This window comes from Leopardus geoffroyi, chromosome C2, assembly GCF_018350155.1.
Source record: "Leopardus geoffroyi isolate Oge1 chromosome C2, O.geoffroyi_Oge1_pat1.0, whole genome shotgun sequence".
Lineage (NCBI taxonomy): Eukaryota > Metazoa > Chordata > Mammalia > Carnivora > Felidae > Leopardus > Leopardus geoffroyi.
Window position 1 is genome coordinate 141,475,763 of NC_059333.1, and position 27,473 is coordinate 141,503,235.

Sequence of the window (27,473 nt, forward strand, 5' to 3'; positions counted from 1 at the left end):
TGTGAACCTGTTGCCTGATTTTTATAGACATAGTTTTTTTTTAATGTTTATTTTTGAGAGAGAGAGAGACACAGAGTATGAGTGGGAAAGGGGCAGAGAGAGAGGGAGACACAGAATCTCAAGCGGGCTCCAGGCCCTGAGCTGTCAGCACAGACCCTGTCACGGGACTCTAACTCATGAACAGTGAGATCATGATCTGAGCTGAAGTCGGACACTTAACTGACTGAGCCACCCAGATGCCCCCAGATATACTTATTTTAACTGCTTTTGTGTTTCCTACCTTTCATAGTCTTACTTACGGTCTTTCCACTCAGAGTTCCCTCTTAACATTTTTTGGAGAGCTGGTTTAGTGGTCATGAACTCTTTTAGTTTTTGCTTGTCTGAGAAGTCTTTATTTCTCCTTCTATTCTGAATGATAGTCTTGCTGGATAGACTTCTTGGCTGCAGATTTTCCCTATTCAGCTCTTTGAATACATCATGCCACTTTTTTCTGGCCTGCGAAGTTTCTGCTGAAAAATCTGCTGGCAGCCTTATGGGGTTTCCCTTATATGTAGCTATCTTCTTTTCTGTTGCTGCTTTAAATATTTTTTTTTTCTTTATCACTACTTTTTGCCATTTTAATCACTATCTGTCTTGGTAGGGATCTCCTTGGGTTGGCTTGTTGGGGAATCTCGTGCCTCCTGGATCTGAATATCTGCTTCCTTTACCAGATCAGGGAAGTTCTTGACTATTACTTCTTCAAATAAATTATCTTACCCCTTTTCTCTCTCTCTACTTCTGGGATCCTTATAATCTGAGTCGTATTACACTTGATGGAGTCACTGAGGTCTCTAAGTCTATTCTCATTTTGCATATTTTTTTCTCTCACCTGCTCAGCTTTATTACTTCCCATTACTCTGTCTCCAAGGTTATTAATTTATTCTTCTGCTTCCTTTAGCCTGCTCTGTGTTCTATCTAGTGTATTTTTAATTTTATTTGTTGTGTTCTTCATATCTGATTGGTTCTTTTTATCTCTTTGTTGAGGTTCTCACTGATGTTCTCCAGTCTTTTCTCAAGTCCACTGACCATCTTTATGATCATTATTTTAAATTCTCTATCAGGCATATTACTTATGTCCATTGACTTTAGTAAGTCTCTTGGTGTGGTTTTGTCCTATTCTTTCGGTTGGGACATATTTCTCTGTCTCCTTATTTTGACTACCTCTCTGTGTCTGTTTCTGTGTGTTAAAGAAAGTCAGCTACATGTGCTGATCTTGAAAGTAGTGGGTGGGGCACAGACTTTTTTAAAAGTAAGCTCTATGCCCAACATGGGTCTGGAGCTCATGCCCCCAGTATCAAGAGTTGCATGCTCTACTGACTGAGCCAGTCAGGATCTCCCAGCGTGCATACTTTTAACAAGGTGCTACTGGTCATCTTCTATGGGGAACAGGCAGCTGCTCTGGAGACCAAGGCTGGTCAGGGCTGATCTGCTAGCCGGCAGGGTGTTCAGTTTTGACAAAGTGTGCTCGTCTTCCTGGGAGATGACCAGTCACCACTGCTAAGACCCAGGCCCCCAAAACATATGGGTCAGGAGATGCAGTGTTGGCAGAGTTTACTCTGGTCTTTGGGAGAAGAGGACCTGGAGCCCTGGGACTGAGGCAAGCATGACTGGAAAAGGCTGATGTGCAGAAGTGCAGGGGGCAAGGCCTGGCGAAATCAAGTTGGGTAGTGAGTATAAGTGTCATGCTGGCTTATATCTCACAGATGGCTGTGAGAACCAGGGGAAGGAAATGGCTCCTTTGTTACTGGAGGGGTCTCCCTTCTATCTCTGCCTCTCTGGACAGGCTCAGACATGGGTAAATAACTGTCCCCTCCATATGCCCCAGGCGTTCTCCAAACTGCCCCTTCTGTGCTATATCTCAGTGGGATATTTGTCATTCTATCTCTTTAAGAGTTAGGACTCAGCTTCCTACCTCCCTAGGGCTCTCCAAGAGCTCTGCCCACTGAGTTTTAAAATTCCTGGCTTTAAGTCCCACTGGTTGTAAGAACTCATGAAATTTGCCCCTCTCACTTTCAGCCCCACATGTTATGGGGACTCATCTTCCTCCTGTGGGCTCCCTGGTGTGATAGCCTGTTTCTTGCCCTTCTCTGTGCCCACAGTTGCCTTTAGCCCTTGGAAGGCCACAGTTTGTTTCACTCCCCACCACTTCTCTATCCTCCCTCCCTTCTTGGATGTGCCCTCTTCCGTACCTTTATTGGTGGAGTTTGTTCTACCACTATTCACTTAATTTCTGGGTTATTTACACCGATGTGAGTGTTATCAAGTTGTATCCTGGGGATGAGATGAGCTTAGGGTCCTCCTACTCCACTGTCTTCCCAGCCTCCAACCCCTATAATATGATATGGAAAATCAAAATAGATGTTAAAAGTACTTCTTAGAAGAACAGGTACAGAATTCAAAATGTAATAATAAATATCTGGGTTTCACATTTTGCAGTTTTTTGTTTTTATTTGGAATACTTTGTGGGGAAGAGGATAGTATAAAGGTAGACAAAATTGTCATCTCTCAAAATCATCTTTCTTTACTAGAGATGTTTCATTCTTGGTAAAGATAATAAATTATAGGTTAAGGTATCAATGAATGATGTAGAATAATAATCGGTCATTATTACTTCTAAATCCCTAGAGAGAGTGAGAGGAGAAATACTTAATCCTTCTAAAAGAGGAATTTTCAAAATTAAAATAAGATTTTAATTTCAAAATTATATCTGTAACAAATTAATAAATTTTAGCAAAATTCCCAAAGAATTTTTTTTTGGCATTTTACAGCTATAATTTTAAAGTTTAGCTGAAAAAAAAAAAAACAAAAAACACCTCATTATAATTGCAAATGTAAAGAAAAATATGTCTCACTTTGGAATATACCGATTATGAAGAATTATCACCTTCATCTGTGTAAGAGTTTAGATGCTCTGGAATTATGGTCCTAAGTCCACAGTGAGCAGGGAGGGCTGCCCTTGTTCATCTTTGTATAACAGCCGTAGAACACAGTAAGCACTTAGTGAACATTAAACTAAAGATGACCTTCCTTTATTTCCATTTAAGCAAAGGTGCTTGACTGTTCATAGCTTTATGTAAAATCAAGTTAATTGTGCTTAAGGATATACATGTTGCAAAAAATATATATAGTTTAGAATCACTGGAGAGTTTTCATAGACTCTTAACAGCATTTTGAAATTCAAGCAGAAATGTGTTTATAACTTAGAAGTGATTATTAACATTAAAACAGAATTTACTCCAGGGACCCTTTAAATTGGTGGATACCACAAGCACATTTATGTGTTGATTTTACAGAGCATTAAATACTTCGCGAGGAGACTTGATTTGATTGTAGGCAGATGTCTGAGAAGCAGAGAAGGAAAAAGGAAAAAAGACACTTGAAGCTGAATGATCAAGATTCGAATGTGGTCTTCTAGGGGCACCTGGCTCACTCAGTCAGTGGAGTGTGCAACTCTTCATCTTGGGGTCATGAGTTTGAGCCCCACTTTGGGTGTACAGATTAGATAGATAGGTAGATAGATAGAGAAGCTAACTTTAAAGAAATGAATACGGTCTTCTAAAACTAGAGTTAAATTATCTGAATATTATAATGGAAATCAGTTACATAACTGGTATATAATTTATAGAAATTTGACAAATCTTTTCAAATACATTTTTCTTGTGCGTGTTAACTGAAATTGACTTAATTTCATCCTTTTCTTAAAAGCTAAAAAAAATAGAGTAAGATCTTTTTAGGGCCAACTAAATTGTTGGATGTTTTACGTATACAGACACATATGCTGTTATATGCTACAGTGCCTCCAATGTGGGATATTATCTATATAATTTTAATTGAGCTTAATAATTTATGCATAAGTATAATGTGAGTTTACATTTGAAAATTTGTGTTGCATCTTTTATCTCCATAAATGTGTGTTATGACTTACATTTTAACTTTTTAGCATCTTATGGAATATTGGTTTTCAATCTGTCCAAATATTTCATGAATAGTATTATTATATACTTTGAAATCAGTCAGAATTTCTCAGGGCACCTGGGTAGCTCATTCAATTGAGCATCTGATTCTTTATCTCAGCTCAGGCCGTGATCTCATGGTTTGTGGGTTCAAGCCCCACATCAGGCTCTACGCTGACAGCAAGGAGCCTGCTTGGAATTCTCCCTCCCTCTCTCTCTGCCCCTGACCCAATTGTGCTCTCTTTCTCTCAAAATGAATAAATATACTTCATAAATTTTTAAACATAGATCAGAATTTCTCACTGTAAAGTATATCTGATTGAAATCTAAAAATTCTTTTCCGAAAAAGTATTGCCTTACCCTCTGCTGCTCCCAACTAGGACAGTGCCAATCAAGCATGATTCGTGGAATGACAGCATCAGCATTATCTGGTACATGTTAAAAATACAAATTATTAGAATCTACCCTAAGTCTGCCGTATCAGAGACTCCTGGGTGGGGCCCAGGTGTCTGTATTTTCATAAGCTCTCCAGGCAGTTATGGTGTGTGTTAAAGTTTGAGAAGCACTGGGTTTTAGCATGTCTAGCTCTTTCCCAAACTTCATGTCCTAGCATAAATGTCACCTCTTCAGACAGGTCATTCCTGATGATCTTCTCTAAAGTAAAGCCACATATTTCTTATTTCATAATTTTAAAATTTGGAAATAATATTAGATTTGCAGAAAATCTGCAATAGTAAAAATATTCCTGTATGCACTCTGATTATCTAATAGTTAATATCACTGTATTTGCTTTCTCATTTTTCACACACACACTCACACACACACACCTGTATAAACATTTGAGAGTAAGGTGCACACACATTCCTTCTCTATCCTTAAATACTCAGTGTGCATTTTCTAAAAACAAGGACAATCTCTTTTATAACTGTAGTATAATCATCAAAACCAAGAAATTAACACTGATATAACTATTTAATCAGTAGGCTTAATTACCTCATCACTTGTTTAATATCCTATAAAGCAAAAAGAAAAAGACTGATCCCAAATAAATATGATGCTCTCGGTTTTACTGATAATTAACACAAGGACAGCCGGGCGTAAAAATTGCTTCTTTATTCGCTCTAAGGCTATTGGGAAAAAAACAGTCCATGAAATTTTTAATATTTCCCGAGAACCCAATGATAAGTTGCTTTTAGAGCTTAGGACCAGGAAAATATTTCTATCCCTTAAAAGTTTGTGCTTTTTCCAGAGAACGGAAAATTTCCCTTCTTGTCCTGTCAGGAAGTTCAAAACTAATTTTGTGGCTTAATAATCTTAACAAGATTAGCTTTCTCTGCTAATAGTTTTCTCTTCCATAGTTTTGATATTACATTTCTATTTTAACGATAATCATCCATCCACTTATCTCTATGCATTCTGTTGTGATCTAGCTCTAACACAGAAGCAAATACAATGAATAATAATGTATAAACATAACAAATAACAATATACAAATAATTAAATCTGCTTCTACATATTCTCATTGTTCTTTAAGTGAGAAAAGTACTGAATTCCAAGGATTGTTTTGCATTTTAAAAATCTTAGTTATTGAAATTTGAAATGATCAATTTGCCTTTAAGTTTTTTTTAACGTCTGTATATTTTTTTGAAAGACAGAAAGAGACAGAGTGTGAGTGGCGAAGGGGCAAAGAGAGAGGGAGACACAGAATCAAGCAAGGTCCAGGCTCTGAGCTGTCAGCACAGAGACCAACGTGGGGCTTGAACCCATGAACCATGAGATCATGACCTGAGCTGAAGTCAGTGCTTAACTGATTGAGCCACCCAGCACCCCTCAATATGCTTTTTATTTATTTATTTATTTATTTTATTTTATTTTTTTTTTAAAGTTTATTTATCTTTGGGACAGAGAGAGACAGAGCATGAACAGGGGAGGCGCAGAGAGAGAGGGAGACACAGAATCGGAAACAGGCTCCAGGCTCTGAGCCATCAGCCCAGAGCCCGACGCGGGGCTCGAACTCACGGACTGCGAGATCGTGACCTGGCTGAAGTCGGACGCTTAACCGACTGCGCCACCCAGGCGCCCCTCAATATGCTTTTTAAATTGACTTTAAAAATGAACACATGGGGCACCTGGGTGACTCAGTTGGTTGAGCTCCCAACTCTTGATTTTGGCGCAGGTTGTGATTTCATGGTTCATGGGTTCAAGCCCTGCATCCAGCTCTGGGCTGACAGTATGGAACATGTTTAGGATTCTCTCTCCCCATTTCTCTCTGCCCCTCCTCTTCTCTCTCTCAAAAACAAACAAATAAATAAATAATTAAATATGCATTTAAAAATGAACACATAAAAATGGTCAAACAATGTAATAAATGAACAGTATTATTTATCACCTGCTGCAGAACATATTGCTGCAAAAGTTAGCTGCTGAAGCTAAAATTATTTATTATCTCACACCATTTCCAAGGGTCAAGTATCTGGGGGGAGATGGATAGTTCTGGCTCAGCTTGCAGCCAAAGCTGCAGTCATCTCAAGAGGGCCAGAGCTGGAGGGTCTATTTCCAAGCTTACACAGGTGGTTGTAGGCAGGCCTCAGTTCCTTACCACCTGGGTGTCCCTAGAAGGCTGCTCATGACATAGCAGCTTACTTCTATCACAGAGAAAAGGAAAGAGAACCCAAGACAGAAACTGCAGTGTTTAATAACCAAATCGGGAAGGTTGCCATACTGTATGCCAACCACCTTCATCTCTAATTGTAGAATATTTTCATCACCCAAAAAAGAAACCCTGAAAACTTTTTGCTGCGTCAAAGACACTATGCAGAGAAAACAAGCCACAGACTGAGAGAAAACGTTTGCAGATTTATCTGATATTCAAGATACACAAAGAACTCTTAAAACTCAACAATAAGAAAATGAACAACCTAATTTAAAAATGGACAAAAGGTCTGAACAGACATTTCCTCAAGGAACATATACAGATAGCAGGTTAGCATATGAAAGAAAATATCCTCCACATCTGAAGTCATCAGGGAAACGCATATTAAAAGAATGTTGGGATACCCGTGCACACCTATTAGAATGACCCACATCTGGAACCCTAACAACACCAAGTCCTGGCAAGGATGCAAAGAAAAGGAAACTCTCGTTCACTGCTGGTGCTTTAGATGACACTTTGGCAGTTCCTGATCCTCTTCGGTTATGATCCAGCAATTCCGCTCCTTGGTGTTTACCCAAAGGAGTTGAAAACCTGGGTCCACACAAAAGCCTCCACATGGATGTCTATAGCAGCTTTTTCCATAATAGTCAAAACCTGGAGGCAACCCAGATGTCCTTCTAGGATGAATGGATTTATAAACTCTGGTTCATCCAGACAGTGGACCATTATTCAACGCTAAAAGACTATCAAGCCGTGAAAAAACACGGAGGGACTTTAAAGTGCATATTAATAAATGGAAGAAGCCAATCTGGAAGGGATATATATTATATGATTCTAACTGTATGACATCCTGGAGAAGGCAAAACCGTGGAAACAAAGGATTAGGAAAAACTGTGGAAACAAAGGATTAGTGGTTGCCAGGGGTTAGAGGGGTAGAAAGGAGCATGAAAGATATTTAGAGCAGTGGAACAACCCTGTATGATACTCTAATGATGGACACATGCCACCCTACATTTGCCAAACCCATAGAATGTACAACAGCTAGAGAGAACCCCAATGTAAAAAATACGGACTTTGGGTGATAATAAGGTGTCAATGTGGGTTCATCAACTGTAACAAGCATATCACTTTAGTGTGGGATTTTCATAATGGAAAAGGCCATACATCTGTGAAGGCAAGAGGTATATGGACAATCTGTACCTTTTGCCCAGTTTTGCTGTGAACCTAAAATGACTCTAAAAAATAGCCTATTTAAAAACCAAAGCAAAACAAAAGAAGGAAGAAAAAGAGACTTTGAATCTATTAACAAGTACTCACTATTCATTCCCTGCTGCCACCAGCCCCTGGAAAACGCTAATTTACTTTCCGTCTCGTTGGATTTGCTATTTGGGGCCGTTCTCATATAAATTGAACCTTACAGTATGATCCCTGGGTGTCTCCTTTCTTAACTTAGTATAATGTTTTGAAAGTTCTTCCATGTTACAGGCTACATCAGTACTTTATTCCTTTCTTTATCTGAATATTGGTCTATTGTATGGAAATACCACATTTGTTTGCCTTCCTCACTTTATGGTATTTGTTTCCACTTCTTGGCTATTATGAATAATGCTTTCAAAACATTCATGTACACATTTTTGTGAGCATGTTTCCTGTTTTCTTGGGTATATATCTAAGATAGGAATTGCTGGGTCATTTGGATAACTCAGTACTTAGTATTTTGAGGAACTTCCAAGCTGTTTTCCACAATGGCCATACCGTCTTACATCTTCACCAGCAATGTGTGAAGGTTTTGGTTTCTCAACATCCTCACCAGTGCTTACTATTGTCCATCTTTTTAAAAAGTATTATTATTCTTATTATACCCTTCCAAGTAGATGCAAAGTGGTATCTCAGTGGGGTTTTGAGTTGGATTTCCCCCATGACTAATGATGTTGAGCATCTTTACACGTGCTTATTGGACATTTGCATATATTCTTTGGGAAAATGTCTACTCAAACCTCTTGCCAACTTTAAAATTTGGTTATTTGTCTTTTTTTTTTCCATGGAGTTGTGTCATTTATATCTTCTGTATATAAAACTCTTTATCAGATATATGATCTGCAAATCATATACCTCTCAGGGTTAGTGGAGGATTTTAAAGGAAATGGAAAACAGCCTATCTTTATGGCATTTTTGTAACACAACAAATCACTTCACTTTTACTTTCATAATTGATGCTACCCCTGGAAACCCTCCATGAAACGACTATACTTTATTGAATCTCAAACTGTAGACCATTCATTACGCTGTCTATTTTCTACCCAAACCTGATAATGATGTATACTTGTGTTTAATGAATCATATCTATCACACTTGGTTTTGGCATAGAATGTATCTTAGAGTCATGGTCCACGTGGGAAATAGAGCAAGTGAGGCCTGGGAACAGAATCAGCTAGAAGGCAGGTGAGGGAACTCAAACAGGAAGAAGGAAAAGAGAAAACTTGAGTGGGATTGTCCAGCTGGACTATGCAGAGCATTCCAAATACTTGTGAAAACCAACAGTGGGATCATGCCATCTGCAAGGTGGCGAAATGACAATGTCTGCAAAACCGGAAGTCCTCCCAGCTTCAGATTAGCATCCGAATCAATTTCCAACTGATGGTTGTAACAATTTCCCCAAGAGTTGAGCCCATGTGCATATAACTAGAGCCAACCGTTCTAAGCAAAATAAAAAAAGTATTTATGTAGATATTCTAAAGGAAATTGCAGATGAAAAGTAAGAAGTGGAAACCATCCTATGCAAATTTCTAAACCAGTTTTTTTTTTAAGAAACATAAAATAATTAGACTTACCCAGGGTGTTTAACCACTTGTAATTATAGCTTTTCCTTTGTGCCTTGCCTTGCTAATATTTCCACCATTTCAGAGGATGTGATAATTGGGCAGGACATGTCCTCAGGCAGTGGATAAGCCTTGCCAGGCCACAGCCATCCCAGTAAACACTGGCGTGGAGGCCCACCTAAGGTGGAGGGAGTTACTTGAGGACACATCACAGGTGGCAGCCAGGAGAAGTAAATAATTCCAAATATAACCAATTTATTGTACAAACTGAAGTATAAACATGAAACTATTATATTTTTCTCAAACCACTGGTCCCAAATGCCTAAGTCAAATCTCTCTTCTTTACCAGGTGCGAGGTCTCTTAACAAGACCTTTGGGTAGATTCCCTAACTTCTGGGGTACTTTCAGTTACTCACTTTCACCTCTTTAAAATCCATCCAGTTTAAATTTTCATTGCATCTCCCATTCAGACCTCTCTCCCTGATCACAAGCCACTCTTAGAGCTGAGGAGCCTTAATTGGGAGAGAGCATGGCCTGTGCTTACTTCTTTTCTCCGAGAAGCACCTAGGACTCAGTATTTGCTTTTGGGAGATCTCTTTTTCTTCCATTTTCAAGGCAAAACTCCCTTCTCCTCTGGCCTTGGGGGCTGGGAGGGGAAGAGAGGAGGAAGGGCAAATTCTCAAAATTTAACTGCTTTTGAGGCACCTAGGTGGCTCAGTCAGTTGAGTATCTGACTCTTGATTTTGGCCCAGGCCATCATCTAATGGTTTGTGAGATTGGGCCCTGAATCAGGCTCTGTGCTGAACGTGTGGATCCTGCTTGGTATTCTCTCTCCCTCTCTCTCTCTCTCTCTCTCTCTGCCCCTCTCGTGCCTGTGCTCGCTCGCTCGCTCTCTCTCTCTCCCCATGCCCTTCTGAAAAATAAGTAAACGAACTTAAAAACAATATAACTGCTTTTGTGTGTGTTGTCACAGCTTCTCTGCTGGCATTTATACATTTCCAGGCCAGGTGACCAAATGCTGGCTCTCACAGGTGACCATGTTATGGGGACACTGCCACATCAGCCTATAACTCAGCTCCCTGACATGACTCAAGCCTGTCCAAGATTCCTCAATGCCCCTCACCCCTGGGATGTCCCATAGCTACTTGCTGCTTTTCCAGTGTTGACCCCTCATGGGTAGGGTTTCAGCCACTCAGTTCATGCTTTGGTACATGAGCTGGGTACATATCGGAAGACACATATTGAAACAGACAAAGTCAGTGCTCAGGTCAGATAATCTAAAATCCTTTTTAGTATTTTTGTGTGACATCCCACCTCCCCCATATTTCTGAGTCCCATTGCTTTCAATAGCAACACTGACTTTTCTTTAAAGGACTACCCTCAAGCTGCTGGAGCCTACTTAAGTGCCAAGGAGTTTATTTCCCCTGGGAGGTTGTTAACCAATAAACTGTCCTGCAAAGGAATATGAATGCCCAGCTCTCTTGGCTCAGTTTGAGACAAATTAGAAGCTAAAACCCCAGACCTTCCCTGCAGAATGAGTCCAAGGCCTACTCACTGTGGGACTTCGAGACTCTTGTTTGGCTTTCTCCTCTTCCCAGTCCCTCTCACCCCCAATTCCTCTTAGTGGTTTTCCCTGGGAGTACTTTCTTCATAAATCACTTGCACATAAATCCTCACTCAGGGCCTGCTCCTTGGAAACTGACCTAACAACCCTACCCTTGACAAATGGCTGGGGAAGAATGGAGCTCTGGTCTCCTTGCCCCATGATAGTTAATTTTATGTGTCAATTTGACTGGATCAGTTGGTGCCCAGGTTTATGATTAAATATTGCTTCTGGATGTGTCTGTGAAGGCGTTTCTGGAAGAGACCAGCATTTGAATGGATGGACCAAGAAAAGCAGATGGCCCTCCCCAGGATGAGTGGGAATCCTCCAATCCCATAAGAGCCTGAATAGAACAAAAAGGTGGACAAATAGAGAATTTGGCCTCTCTCTGTTTAACTGCTGGAGCTGAAATATCAGTCTTCTCTTGCCCTCATTGCTACTTGGGCCTTCAGACTCTGGCTGGAATGTACACTATCATCTCCCTAGTTCTCAGGCCTTCACATTATACCACTGGGTGTCCAGCTTGGGGCAGGAGATGGTGGGGCTTCTCAGCCTCCATAATCACATGAGCCAATTAAAATAATTCTATCTCTTTCTCTATCTCAACTCTGTCTCTGTCTCTACCTCTGTCTCTTACTGGTTCTGTCGCTCTGCAGAGCCCTGACTCAACACACCTCCTCTTTTACCCTGCCATCTCCTTTCAATTTTCTTTTTGATTAACTTCTAAGGCCTGAGTAGCAATTATTGTTCCTTCCTCCTCACCTTCCTTTTTTTCTCCCTTCCTTTCGTTCTTCCTCCCTTCCTGTCCTTCTTTTGTTCATTATTATTATTCTTCTTTGGTCTTTATTTTCCTTTCCTATTCTATATCCCATCTAGAATAAGCCCTGTGATGCCAGATTTCTAGATCTTTCTCTCACAACACTAATGGAATTGAAGGGGGGAGAAGTTCTGGATTTTTTGATGGACTGGATCTCTTGATAATGATGCTCCCTTTTCATTACTTAAAATGGTAATGTTATTAGTGCTGGAGCAGGTTGCCATTATATCATTATATATATATATATATATATATATATATATATATATATACACACACACACACACACATATATGTACATATACATACATATATATGTACATACATATATGTATGTATATGTACATATATGTGTGTGTGTGTGTGTATATATATATATATATATATAAATGTTTATTTCTGAGAGAGACAGACAGAGTGTGAGCAGGGGAGGGGCAGAGAGAGAGGGAGTCATAGAAGCCAAAACAGGCTCCAAGCTCTGAGCCATCAGCACAGAGCCAGATGTGGAGCTCAAACCCATGAATCATGAGATCATGACCTGAACCGAAGTCGGATACCCAACCAACTGAGCCACCCAGGCACCCCTGCCATTTTTGATGAAAAAGGAAAATAAAAGGGATGGAAAGGAGGTTTCCTGAAGGTCTGCCTGTTCTGGATACCACTGACCAGGCTTCCTTGAAGACCCAAACTTCCAGTTTCCAAATCTACCCAAAATAACAGTTCAAAGCCAGAATCAATTTCTAGAGCTAGCAGTGGAAACCAAGGCGGTCCCCTCATGTCCTCCTTGTGACAAGCCATCATCCGTTTCTCCAATATTTACTAAGGTCTGAAGTTCTGAAAAGTAGAATAAAAAGGGTGGGGGAGCTCACGACAAATAAAATGGTAAGGTGACTAAATGGCTAACTTTTGGGGGCGCCTGGGTGGCTTGGTCAGTTGAGCATCCGACTTTGGCTCAGGTCATGATCTCGTGGTTCACGAGTTCGAGCCCCGCGTCAGGCTCTGTGCTGACAGCTCAGAGCCTGGATCCTGCTTCGGATTCTGTGTCTCCCTTTCTCTCTCTGCCCCTCTCCCCTCATGCTCTCTCTCTCTCTCTCTCTCTCTCTCTCTCTCTGTCATAAATAAATAAACACCAAAAAAATTTTTAAAAATAGCTAACTTTTTATTTGGCTTTTAGAGTGTGAGCCAAGTGATGCCTCAGGAAGTTGAGAGAAAGCTGGGACAACAGTGCGGTGGTTAAAATGGCTACATTGTCGGGAGACGGTTCCCCCTGTCTCTGATGAGTAGCATTTATGAATGAAAGTGCTCCGCATCCCGGTGGCTCTCCTTTTGAACTGGCTCATCCATTACTGGGGTAATGATTTTCCATCTGGGCAACAGCAAAGCCAAAGGCTTATTACACAGGCAACATAAAGTTAAAAAGACATTATGAATAAAACGTCGGCTCATGCCGGCTTTTGCCAACTCTCTTCAGAGAAGATTGTCTGATGCCGACACGTGTTTATTACACTTAATAATGTTTACATAATTCTTCCTTGAGCTCATTAGAGCTGTCAGATCAGAAGTAAATGTGTTCCCCCCTCTGTTTATCTCTAAAGACTTCGCAGTCAATAAAGCAAGATGAATGACATCCAGGGCGCAGACAGCGTTCTCTCGGGCTTTGCAAATGCTGCCAAGTTAAACCTTCGTTCGGGTGGGCTCCTGGATCTTAGGACTGCATCTGATCAAGCCCTTAGCTCTCTGAGCAAAAGAGTAGTGCTTCTCCAACTTTAATGTGCTTGGAATCATCCCAGGAGCTTGTTAAAATACTCATCGTTAGGTCTTCTCCCTAGAGATTCTGATTCCGTTCATCTGGGATGGGGCCCATAAATTTGCATTTCTAGCAAGCTTTCTGGTGATGCTGACTCTGCTCCTGCATGGACCATGCTCGCGGTGTTCTAGAGGTCACTTTAATCATCTGGTTCGTTGCGGGGGTACCCCTTGACATTTCGGGGCTTCCTAGTCTATGCGGTGCAGCAGCAGCGGCGGCGACGACTGCAGCAAAGGCAGAAGCAGGGGCAGCCGCCGCTTGCCACGGCTCGCGGGCCAGCAGTACCCGGGGCCCGCGTGGCTCCGCGAGGGTGCCGGCCAGCGTGGAGGGGCGGGGCCTGGTGCTCGGGGGCGGTGCCTGGCGCTCGGGGGCGGGGCGCAGCGAGCCGGCTCCCGCTGCCTGCTCTCCGCGGCGGCGGCGGCGGCAGGGGCTGAGGGCACAGCCAGCGGGCGGCGCGCCGCGGACTCCAAGGCAGCCCGCGGAAAGGTAAAGCCAGGAGAGCGCGCTGGCGGGTCTTCCTGCCGGCAGCTGCTGTCCAAGTCCCGGAGCGTCCCCCGCGCCCCAAGCTGCGTCTGGGCTCCCAGGGTATTTGCATAGCATCCAAGGACCGCTGCTGAGCCAGGGTTTTGCGTGTTCTGCGGCGGGGCCCGGGGCTAGGGGTTTGGGGGTATGCAGCGGGAGCCTGCGGCCATCCCAGGACATCCGGACTCGGAGACAACTTTGCGCAGCGGTTCTCTTCCAAGTTCCCTTTATTGCTATTGTCTTAGCGCCTCCCAGCTGACAGTCTCCCCGGACTCCAGCTTTGTTCTCATCAGGCCAAACCCGCGGTCCCCTAGGGCGTGAACCCGGGAGTCGCTGGCAAGTTGCACCTGCCAGCCGGATCCGCCCAGGCTCCCTTTGCATCCCTGCCGGGTCCAGCGCCGTCCTGTACACAGTAGGGCTAGGCACCGTGAGACCTGGAGCCCACGGGGGTAGCGATAGTCGCCCCTCTCCCCTGTGTTCTGGGATACCGGCTAGGGCGTCCAGCCTCTGGGATGCGCGTGATTTGGGGTTGGAGAAAGGGCGAGAAAAAGTTTGGAGCCTGGGCTGGGGCTAAGGAGCCGGTAGCGCTGGGCTGCACATGGCAGGAGTTGGAGAGAGTGCCCGGGCCTGGTGCCGGGCAGAGGGACACGGACAGAACCCTGGAGGCTGAGGTTCCAAGCCTGGACTGTCAGCAGAGATGGGGTGCTTGTGTGCGCGCGTTAGCGGGGAAAGGCCGGGTGTGATTGCAGAGAAGGTGGGCGAAAAAAAAGAGAGGAAGAGGGCTGTACCAGGGATATACGTAATTGCAGTGTTGCTACTGTGCACTTTTCCCCCTTTCAAATATTTTGGAAAAAACTGTGCCACAGGATGCCTTCCTATACCCGAACTCCCGGAGGTGAGGGTGGAGGTGGCGGGGGTGGGGGTGGGGGGATAAGTTTCACTTAGCTCCAGAGCTGGCTTTGAAAGCGAACAGGTGACAGAAGACTTCTCAGTGTGTGTGTGTGTGTGTGTGTGTGTGTGTGTGTGTGTGTGTGTGTGCGCGCGCGCGCGCGCGCTCGCGCGCGCGTGTGCGCGCAGCGGTGGGGATGCTGGACCGCCCGCGGAGCCTCCAGCCCTCCCCCTTCCCCCTCCAGCTCGCTACAGCGGTGTGAGTTTTTCTGTCACTCTTCGCCCAAGGCTGGCAAGAGAGAGGCTAAGCGACGGTTGCGGAGTGGAGCAGACAAAAGGGTGCACTTGGGCGACCCTCGGAGGGCGAGGCGACTGGGTGTGTGTGTGTGTGTGTGTGTGTGTGTGTCTGGAGGGCATCCCCTTCCTGCCGGCTGGAGAGAAAACACTGGGAGCGGAAGGATGAGTTTTGATCAGGAGGAGGGTGAGAAAGAGCACGAGAGAAGAGACAGAACGGGAGGAAGGAGGAGAGCAGAGATTGAAACGCTTCTTGTCCGATTGGCTGTAAAATTATAATTTAATTGTAAAAAGAGATGTTGGTGGGGGGCACTGAAACCAAAATTTAAGGAATGGGGGCGCATTTGGTTCGATCAATAAAGGTATTGTAGTGAGCGGTGTTATTAAGTAAGTCTGAAATCTTCGCTGAAGTTGATTGCTGGTTTTAGCTAACCTCCTTGACACGTCTTTCCAGCGCCTACTTTGGAAGTACCTTTTGACTGTCAGAAAGAAGTAAAAGGCATATATACACAAATAAAATGCAACTAAAATGAAGTTTAAATGAAGCTTTGAGCAGGATTAAATGGCTTGTGTAACTGCTGAATGTTGCTAAAGTACTGTCAGGGCTATAAAATAGCCAGACAAAAATAAAGGAAAAAATAATTGTAACAAGAAAATGAAGGCTTTACAAGAACTTCCGTAATGAACACATAACAATTGATGGTATGATGCAGTAATTATTTTCGTATTTACGCCATTAACGATTGTAATTTAACGTTAATGTCCTGGTATTTTATTCCTTCTCATTTGCAGACAAAAGCACATCTGAGACACCATCAGGGAGTAATTTGGTAATATAAAGTCATGAATAGAAAACACTAAACCATGCTCAGAACTCTGACAACATAAAGCGTGAAACAAAATAACCTCATTTGCTGTTTATTATCTGTCTTTATAATTCTGTTTACCATCATTTGCATAAATGAATAGCTAAATTGTATAGTATATCCTTTTTAGGACAAAAATACTTGATGCTTATAGATATGGGGGGTGGGGGGCTAAAACTAGTTGGTAATGCTTACATTAAGCAAGAAAAGGATAGGAAAAAAACTTTGTGGGTTTAGAAGTCATCTGGAAATAATCAGAATGCAAATTCAACCCACTTTAGGCATCCTTATTTTATTTAACTTGCTTCAAGTAGTTTTTAACAATATATATGTAATTAGTTGATGGGCAGATCTTTAACTTCTTTCCTAGCTAATCTTAAACAAACCAAAGTACTGTACCTTACATCATGAAATAATTTTGTTAACCTGAAAAGCTTTTTTTTTTTTCCATTCAGACTTTCAAAGGGTAAATTTTCTAAAATTGAGAAGGAAAGAATTTATTGGAGGAAGCTCAAAACAAAATTATTTCAGAAGAAACTTAAGTTATTAACATATTAAGGCAAATCAACATCAGAGTTCACACGTTTTCAAGCTGTTGTGGGTTATTTTAACTTTAGGATCATTGCTAAAAGTGCCTCACTCATATGATAAAGGGAACAATTAATAGCTGTGTTAAAAAGCTCTGAAGTAACATGCCAGCAAAACAGCTGAGTGAAACATGTAGTGATTGGGAGGAATCAGTCAATCACATGAATGTTTAAAAAAAAAATCCATTTATTCTCGTGAGGGACACAGACTATCACAATGACTGAATGCACCTTTTCCTTTCCATGCTACACATACATTGGTTTCAAGAGCACAATGAGATCAGTATTGTCTGAGAATGGATTCCATGTGGGAATAAGGATCTCGTATGTGTTTTCACCACTGAGGGAAAAACAGTGTAAGTGGCAAGCAAGCTGTTCATTACGGTGGAGACTGGTGACTGTGTAAGATTAGGGCAAGTTCTTACAGTTTTGCTGGTTCAAACTTGGGAAATGCAACTGTGTGAACAAATACATTTTGAATACCGGTCTAATTATTATATTCACCCTTTCAGAAAGTCACTACTCCTCTGTTACCACTTTTGTATTACAAATATTTCAGGGGCTCCCCAGTTCCTCTATATTTATCTCTTGTTCTTTAAATCCTTGTTCTGTAGAGAAGTTCTGTGTCAATGGCTGAAATCTGACTTTTGGTTCATTCGTTCATTTTTGCGATGCATTTACTAAATACCTGCTATTAACAGCCATTTTAGTTGCATTTTATCTGGGTATATATGCCTTTTCTTTCTGACAGTCAAAAGGCACTTCCAAAGTAGGTGCTGGAAAGATGTGTCAAAGAGGTAGATGCTGGGGATTCAAGGATGAGTTAGACTCAGTTCCTGCACTTAGAAAGTGAGGGAGGCAGTTATTGGATAAATACGTGTAATAAAATGTAATAAGTGGCCGTCTATGCTAGTGCTTCGGAATCAGATAGACTGGGTTCAACTTTCAGCTCGGCCTCTTACTAGCTGTGAGGCCTTGATCAAGTTCTTAAACCTCTCTGAGCCTTACTGTTATCTGGTAAGTGAGGGAAATAATACCTCTCTAGATCACAGAGTTGTGTAGATTACATGCCAACGTATTTTTTTTTTCAACGTTTATTTATTTTTGGGACAGAGAGAGACAGAGCATGAACGGGGGAGGGGCAGAGAGAGAGGGAGACACAGAATCGGAAACAGGCTCCAGGCTCTGAGCCATCAGCCCAGAGCCCGACGCGGGGCTCGAACTCACGAACCGCGAGATCGTGACCTGGCTGAAGTCGGACGCTTAACCGACTGCGCCACCCAGGCGCCCCTACATGCCAACGTATTTTAACCTCTTCCAAACTTCTGACATCCCTCACTCCATTTCTTTACTCCATTCCTTGTCAAATTTCTGGTGAGGCTTGGCCGTGTAAGCTGTTTTCACTTTCTGTCCCCTTTTTACTACACATCCAACTCCAAGGTGGCTTCTGCTTCCCCTGGAAACAACTTCTGTTGAGATCAGCAGTGACCCCTGTGTGGTCCGATCCAGTGAGCTACATTTTTCCTCAGCTTCCTGGAGAATTTGATAGAGTTGACTGGTCTCTTTTCCTCCATGAGTTCCCTTTTTGTTGGCCTCACTGAGTCTGGTGTGGTTTCTGTGACACCATATCTCCAGTTTTCCTCATTAGGCTTTTATTAGTTTTCAGCCAACTCCCTTGTTATTAGTCCATCCCTAAATGAAGGTTGGATCTTTCCAACTTTGGGAGTCTATCCTGGGCCCTCTTCTTAGTCCCCCAGGCCTTTAAGTAATTTCTTCCATTCTCATGGCCCTAAATCATACTTAATGTGCTGGCTCAGTGATCTCTCTAGTTCATTCCCGGCCTCTGAGCTCCGGAAACATCTATTCAACTCTATACTTAACTTCTCCATTTAGTTGTTTCCCAAGCATCTACAGCTTCTTACATTAGAAATTAGAATCTATATTACTCCTGCCACAACAAACTCAATTTATTTTCCCTTCAGTCTTTCTCATTTGGGGAAATGGGCATCACCATACACCCCATTCTGCAATTCAGGAGTTTTGCCCGTTTACCACCAACATATTTCTCAATTCTTCATCATGTACTTTGTGTTCTGGGTGGGTATTTACTGACACACAGAGATAAGCCTGCCAGTTTCCATGGCTTATAGTCTGTATCTGTTCTGACTCAGTGCTCTGGCCATACCTGCTGATAGATATGTGTTACTATTACTCCTACTTGTATCTATCTACGTGCCTCTGTCCTTTTCCATTCCAACCTCCAGAGTTCAGGTCAATATCACCTCTCAGCTTTTTATTTTTTTATTTTTTTAATTTTTTAATGTTTATTTCTTTTTGAGAGAGAGAGAGAGAGAGAAAGAGAGACAGAGCGTGAGTGGCAAAGGGGCAGAAAGAGAGAGGGAGACACAGAATCCAAGCAGGCTTCAGGCTCTGAGCTGTCAGCACAGAGCCCGACGTGGGGCTCGAACTCACAAACTGTGAGATCATGACCCGAACCGAAGTCGGGCGCTTAACCGACTGAGCCACCCAGGCGCCCCTCACCTCTCAGCTTTTATTTTTGTCCAGATGTGATGGATTTGTGTGTAAAGTATTAGTATCACTCTTTGAAGCTAAACTGACTTGCTTCATTTTAGGTTCTGTGCGAAATACATTTTACACGATTGATTGCTATCGTGTCCATAAAGAAAGGCATCTGCTTTGCAAGGTATCCCGCCAATTTTATACTAAGTGGTGGGACACCTGATAAGAAGGATGTCCTTTATGGGGAAGGAAATATGCTTGGTTGACTTCTACACATAAACAACAAATTATGGAATTTTAGGTTGTCCACTTTTTGCCAAATTCGGAATGCTATTCCTGCCTTTCATTTTAGGTAAACGATGCAGGTGAGGTTCTGCCACTAGAGAAAGTAGGCTTAAGCATTTGTCATCTTTAATGGTTGGTTGAGTTGTGTTTGTTTGTTTTGGCCAACAGAGTACATTTAGTCAAAGAGTCCATCTGGAAATAGAATGAAGAGATTGAGTATACGGCATGTGCACGTTGAGGTACAGATGTTTTGCCAAACAGTAGAAAATGAAGGCAGAGCTGGATGAGATGAGGTGGATTGTCAGTCGACTCCAGAAGTCTTTGTTGTTCCAGCCGGAAGGCCGGTGTTCTTAGCAAAATGGGCGTCCTGGAGTGCACTTCTCTTTGTGTTCACTCCCTCCGGCCTTACAATATTTTACTTGAAAGGGGTGGCGGTGACATCCACGTTACCATGTAAACAAGACTCAAGTGATCACTCAGTGATGTCATTGGAACTCAAAGATCCGGAGAAGTCTAAGTTTTAATTTTCCACAGACAGAGACATTTCCCTTTACAAAAGAGGGACAGAAATTCAAGAATTAATTCAGTTGTGAATGCACTCTGTATTCTCTCCTAGTTTTACACGCCGATCCTGGCTTTAACCTTTGGATTACCCCGGGCCGTAGTCTCAGCCTTTTAGTTTATCTTTTGTTTTCTTTTTTGTCTCTTCCTTTCTGATTCTCTTCCACTGTTATTTCCTTCTTTCCCCTCCCCTGTCCTCCTCCTCCTAGCCCCCCCCTCCTCCTTACCCTCCTCCTCCTCCTCCTTCTTCTTCTTGTGTTTCTCTTTTACTTCACTTTCTTAGTCCTTTCCTTTCTTTCTCTTCTCCTATCCCTCATCCTTTATCTTTTTTCATTTTTCTTTTTCTTTTTGTAACTATTTATTTATTTTGACAGAGAGAGAGCGAGCGTGCACAGGCAAGGGAAGGGGAGAGAGAGAGAGAGAGGGAGGGAGAGAGATTCCCAAGCAGACTCCACACTGTCAGTGCAGAGCACAATGCGGGGCTCAATCCCACAAACCATGAGATCATGGCCTGAGCCGAAATCAAGAGTCAGATGCTTAACTGACTGACTTGCCCAGTCATCCTTCATTTTTCTTATATAAGCAAGCCAAACAAAATAGAGGGATCTACATTAGCTTTTGTCTTTTCTGTTATCACCATTATAGGATTTAATTTACCATATAACCCCTGCCTTTTGTACTTGGTCTTTGCGTCTATCACTTCAAACATATCTCAACAATAAGTAAGGTATCTTAAGGTGTTTGAAACTCTTGCCTGTTTTCCCCTCTGTCAACAAATAAACATGTAAGAGATAAAAGAAAGGGATTGGTAAATTACTTTGTGGATCCATGCTACTATGCTGTGCAGTGACCTTTTTCCAGGAACTAGTCTTTATTACCAGGTGATAGAAAGGTAGTATGCCTGCTTCCTGAACCCAGGTACCATTTTGGAAAATGCATGGCCACCTTCACAATGATGATGGCAACTAGAAAAATGGCTTAAATACTTACTGAGCGCTTGCTATGTGCCGGACTCTATGCCTGATACATGTTGTTTTATTTATTCCTCACTCTCAGCAGGCCCATGTTGTAGGTGAGGAAACATTAAAGAAGGTTAAATTACTGAAGCAAAAGTTGCAGGATTAAAAGTATGGGAGTGAAAGCTCAGATCTTCTGAGCTGCATTGCATGCTCTATCCTGCAGAAGAGGAGCTTCCTCAGCAATACTCAGGTTCTATATCTGTGAATATATTCCAGTGAGCTGCTGGAATGCCCCAAAGCTGTAGTATCTGCTTAAATATAGGCACACCACAAAGAAATGATGTGTGAGGGGCATGGCATTCATTGGTCCTGTGGGCTCAACTTGTACAAGTCAGTCGGATAAATCTTAAGATTAGATACTTCATAGGAAAGCATGGTAAAGGCAACTCATCACAGTCTGCTTTCCAGTGTGGTTAGTGGGAAAGTTTAAAAGCTAGTGGGATTTTTAGGGTGGGATGACATAAGCACGATAGGCTTTGGAAGAGACTTAAGAGATCTAAGTGGCTCCCTGCTCTTTGTCTTTCTTGAGGCAATGTGCTTTTTAATTTGGGGGTAAACATGTTATAGTCTTTAGTGAGAATGAAACCCTGGGTTTGAGCAGAGGACAAATAAGATGTCATCATGTAGATGAAATGAACCTTGATCAAGGAATGAGCAAATGGAGCCTCCTCTCCTGTAAACTGAGGCAGTTGAAATTAGTGGTGCCGAATGTCTTCCAAAGGATTCCCAAACGAATCCTGTGCTCTAACAAAGTTCATCACAGAACTTAGTTCGAATCCCATGAGAACCTGGGCAGTCAAAAAAAACATTAGTACCCCAACAATTGCATGATTGGTGACCTTGTTTCTACCATGCCTCATATAGTAACTAGATTGCCTTTATTTCAAATGTGAATCAGAATATGACACTTACTGTGTGAGGGTCCTCCAGTGGCTTCCCACCTCTCACTCTTACTAAAAGCCCAAGACTATACATTAGTCATGAAGGTTCTTCATGATCTAGACCCCTATTCTTCTGACTTCATCGACTGATTTCCTTTGTTGAATGAATGAATGAATGGATGGATGACTCTTGAGCCAGGGAATGTCCAAGGAGCTCAGTATTATTGTTGAATAACTAAGGAAGGAGAGACATACTGTTTTAATGGAGACACTGGAAAAATTAAGGTTAGAAATGAAAGGCATAAGAACAATTTAGGGAGAAGATGAATGAGGATAAAATTAGCATATCAGAACTGATGAAAGATGACCTAGAGTTTTCACTATTTATTTTCTCATTCACTTAACAATTATTTATTGAGAATCTACTATGTACCAGGCATGTTTGTAAAGGCTGGATGTCCATCAATGAACCAGAAGGCAGAGTCATTGGCCCCTTGTGGCTGCCATTCTATTAGGAGACATATATTGCAATGAAGTGGACACATAAAACTATAATTTCAGGTAATAATACATCCTATGAAGAAAACTAGCAGAGAGTCAGGGGAGGATAGGTTTAACTGCAGATCCCATACCTTCCTTTCTGGTTTTAAACACCGAGTAATGTGGTCATCAATCCCCCCTCTCTCTGTGTTGAAAATGGTACTGCTCTCAGAGATGAATACAGTTTAAACAGTCTTGTATTGAGTGAATATATTATCTTGTCTTCCTTAAGAATTTTCCACTAGTAAAATAAGCCTTACTTTTAAGATATTTAAAAAACAGAGTTTGACAAAAGAAGGTCCCAAATTGATGGTCTGTGAATGTGCTCTGCATTTAATTTTAAACCTGTAGCAAATGTTTCACTGATACAATGGCAATCGCAGTATTCTTTTGATAAATAATTTAAGAAAGAAGTCAAATTTAGAGTAGAACGTTCATTCTTGCCTCACACATCAATACATTCAAACGTTATAGTTAAAAGAGATAATTCTGAAAAATTTAATTTGAAGAGGTTGAGTTTCCATGTGATTCATACATTACTTAATTAATTTTCTCAGTATCAATTTTGGCCCGTTTATTTTTTGGTTTGTGTTAATTTGTTAGGGCAGTGATAGAGAATGGATACGGGCTCCAAATCAATATGATTGGCTCAGAAACATAAAAGATTAATGACAGTGTCACATCAACAAAGAAATAATGATTGCTATGGATGAAGCATTCAGATAGCATCTACTGGGGTCAGTAGTGACCATGGGGCCTGTATTAGTTCTCTATCACTACCTTAACAAATTAACACAAACTTATTGGCTTATAGTATCGCAGTATTATATCAGTTTCTGTAGGTGAGAAATCCAGGCATGCATGGCTGGATACTCTGCTTAGGGTCTCACAAGACCAAACAATTAAGATATTGGCCAGCCTGAGCTTTTAGCTGGAAGTTCTGGGAAAGAGTTTGCTTCCAGGTTCATTCATGTTGTTGGCAGAATTCAGTTCCATGTCGTTATAGGACTGAGGTCCCCATTTCCTTGCTGGCTGTCAGCTGAGAATCATTCTCAACTTCTTGAGGCACTTCTTGGCTCATGCATTCTTATGTCTTCAGAACCAGCAACAGTGAGTTCAGCCATCTCTCACTTCCCATCTCGGACTTCCTTCCCTACATCTCATCTACCTCCAAACAGAGGAAGTTCTCTGCTTCCTTAAGGGCTCACATGATTAGATTGGGCTCACCCAGATAATCCAAGGTAGTCTCCCTGTTATAAAGTAAACTGATTAGTAATCTTGATTATATCTGCAAAGTCCCTTTTTCCAAATAGGGTGACATTTACTGGAATGGTATCAGGGAGTGCAAGATTTTGCCTACCACAGGGACAGACCCCATGATCTGACTAAATTAATAGGAAACCTGCAACTTTTGGTGAACGGGAATGTGGGGTTCTTTTAGTACATCCTGTAACAGAGCCAGTGCAGATTGAAAACACTCATAGTGTTGTTAGGGTCAGGCTTTGGGCAGGGTAAAGATAGGAGTCAGAGGCTAAAAAATTTTAGCAAAGGCTTTATTGGGAACTAAGGTCTCGGGCGAGGTTCTGTGACTCAGGGAAAGAGAGAGAGAGAGAGGAGTCAGGGAAGTCGCACCCGGGTGTGGTGGGATAGGGTTTTTAAGCTGCAGTGGTTCTGGGTTTAGGTCCGGGTGGGCCTTTTTCACACCAGGTCGTGCTGTGGATCGGTGATTGGTTGACCTCCAATTCGTTTTGGCGCGCTGTTCAGGGCTTTCCGTTGGGTTGTGCTGGCAAGATGGCCGTCCCCTCCACTGTGGTTCCAGAGACATCCTAACATTCCAACCTCTTATTGGTGATAATGGGCGACGGATCTGATCTGGCTGCTTCCTGCGGGTGTAAGGGCGACGTCATGGTATGTGGGGTCTGAGGTTGGAATGCGGGAATATGGCCGGACCACTATCTGGTGAAATGCACCTGGGAAACTTCATGAATTCGTTTCCATACAAAACGGAGAAAACAAGGTAAGAGCATAAGTATTATACAGATAGCAACTAGTGGGGTGACTATGGTGAGGAGCCAAGTTAGGAGGGGTGATTGCCACCAGGAGGTTAGGGGGTCTGAGGATCCTGGGTGGGCGGATAGGGTTTTTTGGATTTCTTTTAGGTGTTCTATATTGGTTTCAACTAAGCCTGATTCATTGAGGTAGTAGCAACATTCCTCTCTCAGGAATAGGCATGTTCCCCCATTTTCTGCTGTCAAGAGATCTAGGGCCCGTCAGTTTTGTAGAGTGACCTGTGCTAGGATGTTGATCTGTCTTTGTAAGGTGGATAGGGAAGTTGCTGAGGCTTCTATTGCAATTTGGAGCCTGTCTGACAGATCCCTGGAGGAGCTAATGGAGTATATTAGAGAGCCGGTCCCAACCCTGGCGGCCAATAGGGAGGTGGCCAGGGATAGTCCGACCGTTAGTGGGAGGAAAATGGCTCGTTTTTGGAGACGGAATTCGAGGAGTTGATGGAGTTCTTCCTGTCCATATAGGGTGAGTTGGGGGATGATGGTGACTGGGAGACAGATAGAAGCATTTTTGGGCATTTGTTTATAAGCTGTGCCATTATACCAATAGAATCCCCCTGGGGGGGGGGGTCGTGGCTAGGCATAGGCAGGGGGGAGGGGCAAGTTGGGGAGGCATGAGAGGAGTAGCATATCGGGTGAGATGTGTTGTATTGGGCGGGGGGTTCTCAGTGAGGACGGGAACCTGTAGGAAGGTTTGACTTCTGGGGTGGTTGATGGAGTTAGTGACATTGGGACAGGGGGTGGGTAATGGGACTGCTATTACTGGATCCCGCTGGAGGGATGCTCAAAGAAAGCAGTGTGACAGATTAGTTAAGCCTGAGTGGTTAAGCAGGATTGCTTCTTGTCTGATTAGTGTAAGCCATGAGAAGGGATGTTGTGCAGGGGGTGTCTGTAGTTGGGTGTTGAGCTGGTTTTCTTGGTCTGTGATTACTTGGGTAAGATCTTTAAGGTTGGAGAGGGAAGGATCCATTGAGGGTTCGTAGGTTCGATAGATGGTTAAAGAGGAGATGGGGTTAGAATGATGGCCGTTCTGATACAGTTTGCCCCTTGTTCTGGTTTGTCAGCGGATATCCCATGGATCAGGGATAGTAAGGGTAAAGTTGCCATTTTTTAAGCAGAAGCGGCCCGTCCTTGGTCCTGTGAAACAGTATAGGTTGAGCCAGTGTATGTTACAATAGTGATAGGGGCATCCTCCATATTGGTCAGGAGAGGTTTGGGAGCATATATTGTCGGTTTGGTCATGTAAAAAGCAAATGGCGGGAGTAATCTGTGTAGAGGCTTGAAGGGTGTTGAAGGAGGGAAATTTAAAGGTGACTTGATTTTGACACCCAACAAGGGGGCAAGGGGTAGAGGATATGATAGAGGTGTGTCATTAAAAGTTTCGGATAGGTAAAAAATCCACCTATAGGAGGGTTGTGAGGGTATAAGGGGGAAGATGTTAACAAGGAGTAACAGGGGAAGTATCATCATGATATATAAGTATGGTTAGCAAAAAGGTAAAGGAGGAGATTTCGACGGGGGAGAAATCAGAGAGAGTTCCCTGAAGCCAACAGTTGGAGACCCAGGAGAGGAATGAGGGGAGGGTGGTAGGGTCAGATGAGTGGGAGAGTTGTAGCTCGTGTAGTATTGTGAGTGTGAAGGTGGAAAACTGAGGGGAAGGGTCCGTCATGAAGGGGCATATCGGGTTAGTTTGAGGGTGACAGGGCCAGTTGGTTGGGAGGTCCACGACTCTTCTGGTATGGGGAGTAAAGGGGGGGCCCGCTTGAGGTTGGAGGTGTGAACCCACGGGGTGTGGCCCAATAATTTAGCAGCCGTGGGGGTTGTGAGTATGACCATGTAGGGACCTTCCCATTGGGGGGCAAGGGTTGGTTTTTGTCTTACTCGAAGGAGTACCGAGTCTCCTGGGTTTACAGATAATGGGGGAGAGGAGAGATCGGTGGGAGCTGGTAGAATAAGGTCAGCGTGCTGTCGGATCAGGTGGCAGAGCAGGCTAAGGTAAGGGAGATAGGCAGCCAAAGGAGGAGGATCTTTTTGTAGGGGTTGGGGTAACAGGAAGGGTCGCCCGTATAGGAGTTCAAATGGGCTGAAGCCTGTGGGTCTTTGGGGAGCGGCTCGGAGTCGGGTGAGTGCTATAGGTAGGAGTTGAGGTCAAGAAAGCCGAGTCTCTATGGAGTTTAGTGAGATGGTCTCTTATGAGGCCACTGGCCCTTTCAACCTTACCCGAGGACTGGGGGTGGTGTGGTAAGTGGAGTTTCCAGGTAATACCCAAAGCTTTGGAGACCTGTTGGGTGACTGCTGAGATGAAAGCAGGCCCGTTGTCAGACCGTATCCTTCTCAGTGGACCAAAGCGGGGAATGATGTCCTTGAGTAGGATCTCAGCCACTGTGGAGGCCCCTTCAGATGAGGTGGGGAAGGCTTCTATCCATCCTGTAAAGGTGTCGATTATAGTAAGGAGATACCGTAATTTTTTGTGTTTTGGCACGTGAGTGAAATCTATTTGCCAGTCTTCGCCCGGGAGATGGCCCCGCATCTGAGGAGTGGGGCCTGGGCGCCTCATTCTCCCTTGGGGACTGACTGCGGCGCATGGGGTGCATCGTTGGTATGTTCTGGTGATCAGTTGTCGTAGGTGGGGGTGGTACATAATGGGCTCAAGGAAGTGGAAGGTGGCCTCTGGCCCCATGTGTAGGGTTTTGTGGATTTTTGTTAGTAGGGAAGGGGCTAGGCTATTTGGGAGGGCCAGTCGGGGGCCCAGC

General features: G+C 43.1%; 1 protein-coding gene across 5 annotated transcripts in view; it reads left to right on the forward strand.

The window, feature by feature from the left end:
• Positions 1-27,473, forward strand: part of RARB (retinoic acid receptor beta) — an 876,710-nt gene that overhangs the window by 90,544 nt on the left and 758,693 nt on the right. For 3 of the 5 annotated variants that reach the window (XR_006700944.1, XM_045436328.1, XM_045436329.1), the window contains exon 1: positions 24,304-24,671. The exons of 1 other annotated variant lie outside the window; for it this stretch is intronic. The gene's annotated coding sequence lies outside the window, so the exon portion shown is untranslated. Of the gene's footprint in view, positions 1-14,073; positions 14,178-24,303; positions 24,672-27,473 lie in introns of those variants that run through there. One more of the 5 variants, XM_045436327.1, reaches the window with a different exon arrangement.